We start from the raw sequence: 8,467 nt of genomic DNA, 5'->3' as shown, positions 1-8,467 counted from the left end.
GCCCCTTTTCCCGCCCAGGTTTTCCTGGTCTCAGGCTGAGCCACCTGCCCTCCCTGGGAAATCTCCACACCTGTGGCACAAAACCAGCTCCGAATCGGAATGACAGAGCTGGAAGGGACCCGGGAGGTCTTCTAGTCCAGCCCCCTGCTCAAACAGGAGACCCTCTACCATGTCAGACGGGTGGCTGTCCAGCCTCTTCTCGAGCCCCTCCAGTGGTGAAGCGCCCACAAACCTCTGCTCCCCTGGTTAAGGGTTCTCACAGTCTGGAAGTTTCTCTCCTGAAGTCCAGGTTGCTTCCCTCCTGGGTTGGCTTCCATCCCCTCCTTCCTGTCCGGCCCTCAGGGGCTTTGCAGAGCAGCTTGACCCCCCCACCCCCCTTCTCTGGGGCAGCCCCCCAAAGACTGGAAGGCTGCTACCGGCCCTCCTCCCTCTTTCAGGCCCAGATCCTGCCTCCATTCTTCATAGCTTTTGAGCAGCCCCTCCTGCCCTCTCTCTGCTACGGGAGACGTGTTGGGGAGGGGGGGGCAGGGACCCTTCCCACGGGGGGCTGAGCCCACAGCCCCTCCCCTTCTCCCGACCTTGCACCTGGGCTAATGTCGGGCGGTTTCCCTCCCTTGCTGATGTGCAGTTCCTAGGATCCCGAAACAGCACATCTGGAGCACATCAGCTTGGGAGAATCTGCCCCACCTCTTGGAGGGAGAGCGCCGATCTCCGGCATTTTGGCACAAACAGGCCGTGGAGCCTCCAAATCCCGCTGATGGTGCTGCATTCTGGGCTGGGACCTCCGGCCGCTTGGCTTCCCTGCTCGCCTGTGTTCCTGCCTCTCTCAGAGGAGCTTCTCCCCCAAGGCAACCGGATGCCTCTGGTTCCGTTCCTGGGAGGCCTTTTCCTTCTCCTCCCGGAAGCTTCTCCGGTTCTTCTCGGGTGAGAAGCGAAACGCTTTCAAGGGAAACAAACGGAGAAAGTCCAGTTTGGAGAAAGCGCCTTTGGGGCAGCCGTGGCTCGAATGCTGGAGGCCCTCTGGAGGAGCCCTCTGCTGCTCCTCCTCCCTCCAATTAAGGGAGGGGTCTGGAGAGAAACCCTGCGGTGGGCTCCAAGAGGGGAGGGAGGGAGGGTTTCCTGTGGCACCCGATTTTCCTGACCACCTGAGATCTGTCCTCAACTTACAAGAGTTCGCTTAGTGGCCTTTTGAAGTTACAAGGGCCCTGCAAGGAGTGACCGAGGCCCATCCCCCCCCCACAACCGTTGCGGCCTCCCTGGGGTTGCAGGACACAAATGCAGTCCCTTGGCATCCGGTTCGTGTTTATGAGGGCGGCCGTCTCCGGGGTCAAGGGACCCCCCCTTTGGTGACCTTCTAACCAGCCAAATCCAGGAGGACATCGAACAACCGGGCTCGCTTCACTTAACGACTGTGGCGATCCACTTAACAATGGTGGCCAGAAAGGCCGTAGAAAGGGCCAGACTCCCTGGACCTCCGCCTTGCTCAGCCATGGGAACGTGGTCCTTGACTGGGATCCCAGGTGGAAGTCCAGCCGTGGCCAGAGAGTCCTGGGCTCACGTGGGCCTTGTGAAGCGGACAAGGGGATCCCCCCCCCCGTTCACCCCACAACACACAGCTAGTGAGCCAGGCTGGGTCCCTGCCTGTCCTCAGAGGCAGCTTCACAGACTGGATCAGGGTCTCCAACGGGGGCCACTTTAATTCCCAGAAGCTGGCTGAGGAATTCTGGGAGTTGAAGTCCACAGGTCTTCAAAGTGGCCAAGGTTGGAGGCCCCTGGAGCGGACCAAGGCAGGGATATGGGCAGGGGGCGAAGCAGGCGGTGTCCAGCAGCCATCTCCACTTCTCCGGCCCACCCCCCCACTGCGTCCTGGGCACCCCCTCCTCCCAGGCAGATGTGGGGGGGAGTAGGCTTCTCAGCAGGAGGGAAAAAAGAAGCGGGGGGAATCCAACCAATCGCTTCAGCTGAACTTCCCCCCACACTGAAACCCCAAGGACAATCCAGCTGTTCCCGAAGCCGAATCCAGCAGTTTGTCTTGAAGCTGGATCCTTCCTGGCTTCAGAGGCTGCCGAGCATCCAGCTGTTGCCGGCCCCCACTGCACCCTGTTTCCCAGCCAAGGTGGCTGGACCAACTCCCAGAACTCCCCAGCCAGCGTTTAAAGTCCACCCACCCAAAGCGGCCAAGGCGTAGGAAGAAGGGCCGCTGGCTGGGTGAAATGGTGTGTGTGTGTGTGTGTGTGTGTGTGTGTGTGTGTGTGTGTGTTTGTTTGTGCTGTACATTCTTGGCTGGGGCTTACGTAAGTTGTGTTTTGAGCACAAGTTTTGTGAGTTGGCAACTCACAGTGCAGCAAGTCCCACCAAGCAGAGCTGGGTGGATTTTATCCTCCGCAGAAGAGCCATCCTGCTGGGAAGACCTGAGCTGGGAGCCTCCCTGGGCCCCCCGGCTGGAGATTGGACCTCCTTTCTGGGGAGGGGGTGCAAGACCTCCCTCTGGAGCAAGCAGAGATGCGAGATCGATCCTCCCAAGAGGCCCAGGAAGGCAGGACACAAATGCATAATAAACGAATAATAAAATCAGTCCAAGCACCATGTCTCGGGATGGGACCAGAGGTGGCCTTCAGCCGGTTCTGACCAGTTCTGGAGAACCGGTAGCGGAAATTTTGAGGAGTTCGGAGAACCGGCAAAAGCACCTCAGACTGGAGATTTCACAGTCTCCTCCCCCTGCCACGCCCACCAAGCCACGCCTACAGAACCGGCAGTGAAACAAAATGGATTCCCCCCACCGGATGGGACGCCTGCAGTTGTGTGTTTGGGTATTTTACTGGTGCACGGAAATAGGGAAGGCAGAAGTGCAAATGAAAACAAGGGGAAGAAGGGAGGAGAAAGAGCAAACGGGGGCGCTTGCAACTGTGGTGCGCAGCAGAGTGTGGCTGATGTGGCTCCGGAAAGACCCCCGGCCCCCCTCCTCCTGCCCCCCTCCTGTTCTCATCCCAGGGATCCAAGCGCAGCCTTGCAGGCGGGTGGGGGGAGGGGGGAGAGCTGGCCGCTGAAGGCCTGGGTGCCCCTCCTGCCAGCAGGGAGGGGCATCTCCCTCCCCCTTTTCTTGGGCACGGAGCCCCCAACCTCCCTCCCCCCTTGCCAAGTCTGGAAGAGCTGGGGAGGCAGAGCTTTTGGCTCCCTCCGGTTCGGCTGCCTCCCACTCGCTGCAGAGGGGCTCTTGGCCGCTTTGCACGAAGAGGGGGGTCCTCTGGGGGGTGAGGGTGACCCCAAAGCCCCTGGATGATCCCAGAGAAGCCACCCAAAGGGCAGCCCCCCTTTGTTCCCCCTTCCCTCAAGAGGGCCAAGCACCCCCAGGAGGAGTTTCTGCCCTGGGAATGCCTCCGCTTTTATCCTGCGCACAGGCAGTCCTTGCCTTACAACCATTCGTTTAGTGACGGTACAAAGTTATGACAGCCCTGAAGAAGGCGACTAGAAGGGCTAGACGAGAGGACCTCCAAGGTGCCTTCCGACTCCGATATTTTATTCTGTATCTGGGAACGAGGTGGGATTTTAAGTTCTTGCGTTTCCCTGGCGCAGTTGTTTACCGTTTCTCTTCTTCTGCTGGCGATGGAGCGAGTAAAGCAGGCTTCCAAATGCCCAGCTGCCGAGGCCTGTCTAGGCGGCCTCGTGGAGAGCCAGCGGCCCCCCCTGCAGCCGCCTTCCCTGCCTCCATCTGAGACCCAGCCGTCCAGGCCGCCGGGGCCACGACTCAACCTTTGGGCTCCCTCTTAGGGCGCAGCCGGCAGGTGCCAGGACCGAGTTCAGGTCTGAGCCCCTTGCAAGGCATCCAACTGGCCAGCCCATCTTTGGTGGCTGCCAGGGCCCCCTTGCCTATCGAGGAGAGCCCAGAGCAGAGGGGGCCACCTACACTTGGTGTGTGTGTGTGTGTGTGTGCGTGTGTGGAAGATTCCAGGCAGCCTCTGTTCCTGGGCAACTTGGTGCACTCCAGAGGTGGGATTCAGCTGGTTCTGACCAGTTCTGGAGAACCAGTAGCAGAAATGTTGAGTAGTTCGGAGAAGCGGCCAATCCCGCCTCTGACCGGCCTCGCCAACCCCATCTCTTCTCCGCCTCCCATGGAGTCCCAGCTGATCGGCTGGGTCTCCTTTGGTTGCCCTGCACAGGAGAAGGGAGCTGGAAAGCAGGTCAGTAGGTGGGGAGGGAAGGGGGATTTTGCAGTATATCCTTCCCCTGCCACGCCCACCAAGCCACACCCACCAAGCCACACCTACAGAACCGGTAGTAAAAGAATTTACATCCCACCCCTGGTGCAGTACTTAAGTCAGTCAGATGGTCATTAAGTGAATCCAGCTTCCCCTGTTGACCTTGCTGGTCAGAAGGGCTCAAAAGGGGAGCCTGTGACCCTGATCGCTATGACCGTCATAAATGTGAACCAGTCGCCAAGTGCCTGAACTCTGATCATGTGACCGTGGGGGAGGCAGCAGCGGTCGTAAATGGGGAAAACGTCACTTTCCCCAGACCCATCGTAATTTCAGATGGTCACTAAGCAAATGGATGTAAGGGGGGGTTGCCTGCATCACGTCTGTCCTTTATTATGATTTGGATGATATGCAAAGAGTTGACTGAGCCACAGCAGCCCAGCCCCCCTCCCCCCGTGTCTCTGGAGGGGTTGGACTCTGAATGAAGGTGGACAAGCGATTGGGGCCTGGGTGACCTCAGGAAAGTGGACCCCTTGCAAGGGGAGGGGGCCCAGGGTGGCCCCAGAGGGGGCTCGGGCAGCCCACAGCTACTGCAGACCCCCTTGTGGGGAGAAAGCCCCCTCCCAGAGGGGCAGAGGGGCTGCGGCCTCTGCTCTGGGATCAAAGGGACCCGAGCGAAGGCCCTGGAGCCTGGGGAAAGAAAGGGAAGGCGGTCAGCAGAAGCTCTCGGCCCTCCAGGTCACGGCTGCAGCCCCAAAGCTGCTTTTCAAAAGACAACTGGACTTTCTCGGGTTTTTTTTTTTTTTTCATGAAGACACTTCACCTCTCATCCCAGAGGCTTCTTCGCTTCTGCAGTCTTCTTCAGAACTGAAGAAGCTTCTGGGATGAGGCGTGAAACGTTTTAAAGGGGGAAAATAGCAGGAACGTCCAGCTGCCTTTTGGGAAGCACCTCCGGGACGAGGGGAAGACAGCTAAACGGGCCTGGCCAGGGAGCCGACCGAGCGCAGGGGCAGCTGGAGGGCTGGGCCCGCTGGGGCCCCGGGAGGGGCTGGCCATCTCCCTGACGGGAGTTCTTGTGCACGGGTCAAATACCTGCACACCTGGTTCGGCTGAGGGGCATGGAGGCGGAGGGGCACCTGGCTGCCAGCTGGCCCTCTTGGCTCTCTGGGTGAGTCCTGGGTTAGAAGAAGGCATTTGGGGGGCAACTTCTGGTAGCCGAGAGCTGCCCTTTGGCGCCCCTGTTCTCCCAACTGGGAAGGGAGGGGACTCCGCATCAGCCTGGCCTTTGGGAGGAAGCTACAGCCAACGGGGTGTGTGTGTGTGGGTGTGTGTGTGTGATCTTGCAGACCCCTTGGATGCCTCACTTGAGGGCAGCCGCAGAGGGCAGAGGCCTTCGGTCTCTCTTCATCTGAAGCAGACACACAACGTTTGGGCTCCCCGAAGCACCTGCTGACAGGCCAGGGGGGCAGCAACTCACCCAGGAGACAAATGACCCGGGACGAGGGACTTCCGGTCCTCGGAGAGGCAAACGGGGGTCCCGAAGAGGCTCACCAGGCATGGGACCACTTGTCCACGGAGGTTCTCTGACACTCAGCCACGGGGGCCCCAAGGCTGCTTTTCCAAAAGGCCACTGGACCCTCCTGGTTTTCCCTGGAAGAAAACCCTCTTCAGTTCAGAACGGAAGAAGCTTCTGGGACGAGAAGCGACACGTCTTCAAGGCAAAACAAAGTCCACTTGCCTTTGAAAAAGCACGGGGGGGAAGGAAGGGCTAAACCTCATACCGTTTTTTCATATAATTTTGATATATTGACCCCCCTCCCCCTTTAGTAGCTAAATGAAAAAGATCTTTCGGAGCCAGCTTGGCCAGCAGGCTGCCTTTGGGGGCGGGGGGCGGTGGAGGAGGACGGGGGGTGCATGTGGAAATGGGGGTTCGGGCCCTGAGCCTGGAGTCAGCGGGGCGCCCGATAAGCAGCGGCGATCCCAGGCTGCTCGCGAGGAGACCACCCGTCGGAGCTCTCCGTGCGGGGGGCGGCGGCGGGGGCGGCACTGACAGCTGCCGGGGAGGGGCGGGGGCGGGTCGGCTTATAAAGCCCGGGGAAGCCGCTCCTCTCCTCTTCTTCTCTCCGGTTCGGCTGCCCAGGGTTTGCTCTCCTCCCGGCGCGACAGGACCGGTGAGTGGCTCCCGTCCTCTTCCGACTCATCGCGGCTTCCGATGGGGCGCAGGGGGCGAGTGGAAGGGCCCGCTGTTTTGGCCGCCCCTCCCCCCGTCCCTTTGGGGGCCAGGCTCAGCGGGGGCTTCCCTGTGACCGCCAGCGGGCAGCCCGGCCAGGAGGCCCGCGCGCTCGGCCGGCGGAGGGGGGGCTTTCCGTGGCTTTCCCCGCTCCAGAGCCCCCCGCCTCTCTTCTCCAAACGGCCCCCGAGCGTGGCAGGTCCGTCGGGGAGACGCGCCCGGAGGGCGCCCAGGACGAGGCTCGGATTCTGGCAGCCTGAACTCCCTTCTTCCTGCTTGGGACGGGCGGAAAAGCAGATCCCCTCCCGGTGGAGGACTGGGGCTCTTCGAGGCTGCGCCTGGCCCCCTCGACGCTGAACCCCCCCAGACCCCCGATGGCCCAGTGCCCGGCCCTTTCGCCCGGAGGAAGCGGGAAGGGGGGGACGCGCGTCTCTGCTTGCCAGCCCCAAATCAACTCCAGCTGCGGCTGGACCTCAGCACCCCGGAGAGGCCCAAGAGAAGCCGGAGAGCCCTCGGGGCTGGAATGGGACAATTCGCCTCGCGCCCCTCCAGCCCCTCCGGTCCTCCAGCCCCAGCCGACAAACACGGGTCTTTAGAGCAGGCTGGCCGGACCCCCGGCCCTCCCTCTCTGGCCCCTCGACCGGAGCGATTCTCAGGTAGGGATGCTTTTACGAGGGGGCCTCCCGGCAGCCACTCTGCCCCCTGAGCGGTGGGCTTCTGGGGAGCAGTGGTGGGGCGGAGTCCATCGGTTCCTTTCTAGGGGAAGGGGAGGGTCCCACGTACCCCCACCCCACCCCCTACCCCCAGACCCGCCTTCCCTTTGAATGTCCTGGCAATTACCAGGAAAACTAGAAGTGTCTTTTCTTCTCCTGTTTTGCAAAGATGCAGGAAAGGGGACCCTTAATTTGGCCGCCCAGAGAGTCGGGATGCAAGCGGGCTGCGAAAGCAGGGTGGGGGTGGATCTATTTCGGCCACGCTATGGATGAGGTGCAACTAGGAGAGTTCCCACTGCACTGACCGCCAGAGCCCCGTCGGCTCTGCCTGTGGCTCTTGCCCGCGGCTGTTTTTCAACCTCATGTTGAAGCGCGTGTGCCTAGCTCAGAGGCTCCAACCTTGGGCCCTTGAAGACTTGTGGACTTGAACTCCCAGAATTACGCTCGCGGGAGAATTCTGGGAGCTGAAGGCCGCCAGGCTTCAGGCGGCCAAGGTCGGAGACCCCCGGGGTCGGCAGATGTGCAGAGGGCTGAGGGGCAGACCCAGGGCAGCCCTTTCTTAGCGGGCCTCGACGACGACCTCATTTTCAATAGGTGGATGGGTTCATGTTACATCTTTTCTCATGCGGCGAATGACACAGGAACATGAGCCGGGGGTGCAAATCACAGTTGCCGAGAGTCATTTCAGTCCCTGCCAAAGATTTTCTCCCAGCTCTTGGGTCACAAAAGGAAAGACTCCTAAAAAGCCAACACCTGCAGGCCCCACAAGGCTCCTGGCACAACGTTACCTCATCCAGTACTTTGTTTTTCCTGCTGTCTCCGAGCCCAACTCTGTGCCGTGTGTAATTCAATAACCTCCTAGAAATTCCAGCTCCAAGCTATTTCTGCGTGGCTTTTCAGTTCAATTCAACCCTTTACTGAACGTCTGGAAGGAAACCCCCCAATTCAGAGACACCACAGCTCAACCCTGAGCCACCGATCTTGCGCTCTGTCCGTGTTCAGAAACTACCCGCTATTTTATTGTTTCTAATCGATGTCCCCACTAAGCTGGCCTGAAAAGCATGCACAGCCCCCGGGTGACGTGGTAGAAGACCCCAGGGCACGAAGGGAACGCAGCCGCTTGAGACGCCATTTCTCAAAATACTCCTCTTGCATCCTTCCTGTCCCTTGAACTAGGGGAAGGGGCCACCTGCCTCCACCTCTTTCCTTCACTGTAACCTTACCTGCCCAGGTGTGACAGCCTCTGATTTCTTTCTGTGCTTGCTGGGGACTCAGGTGCTCAACGGAGAGAATTGCTGTAATTCCACACCTTCCCAATCTTTTCTTTCAAC

This window comes from Pseudonaja textilis, chromosome 5 (assembly GCF_049901715.1).
Source record: "Pseudonaja textilis isolate UNSWEBS1 chromosome 5, rPseTex1.2, whole genome shotgun sequence".
Taxonomy (NCBI): domain Eukaryota; kingdom Metazoa; phylum Chordata; class Lepidosauria; order Squamata; family Elapidae; genus Pseudonaja; species Pseudonaja textilis.
Note: the sequence above shows the minus strand (reverse complement) of the source record.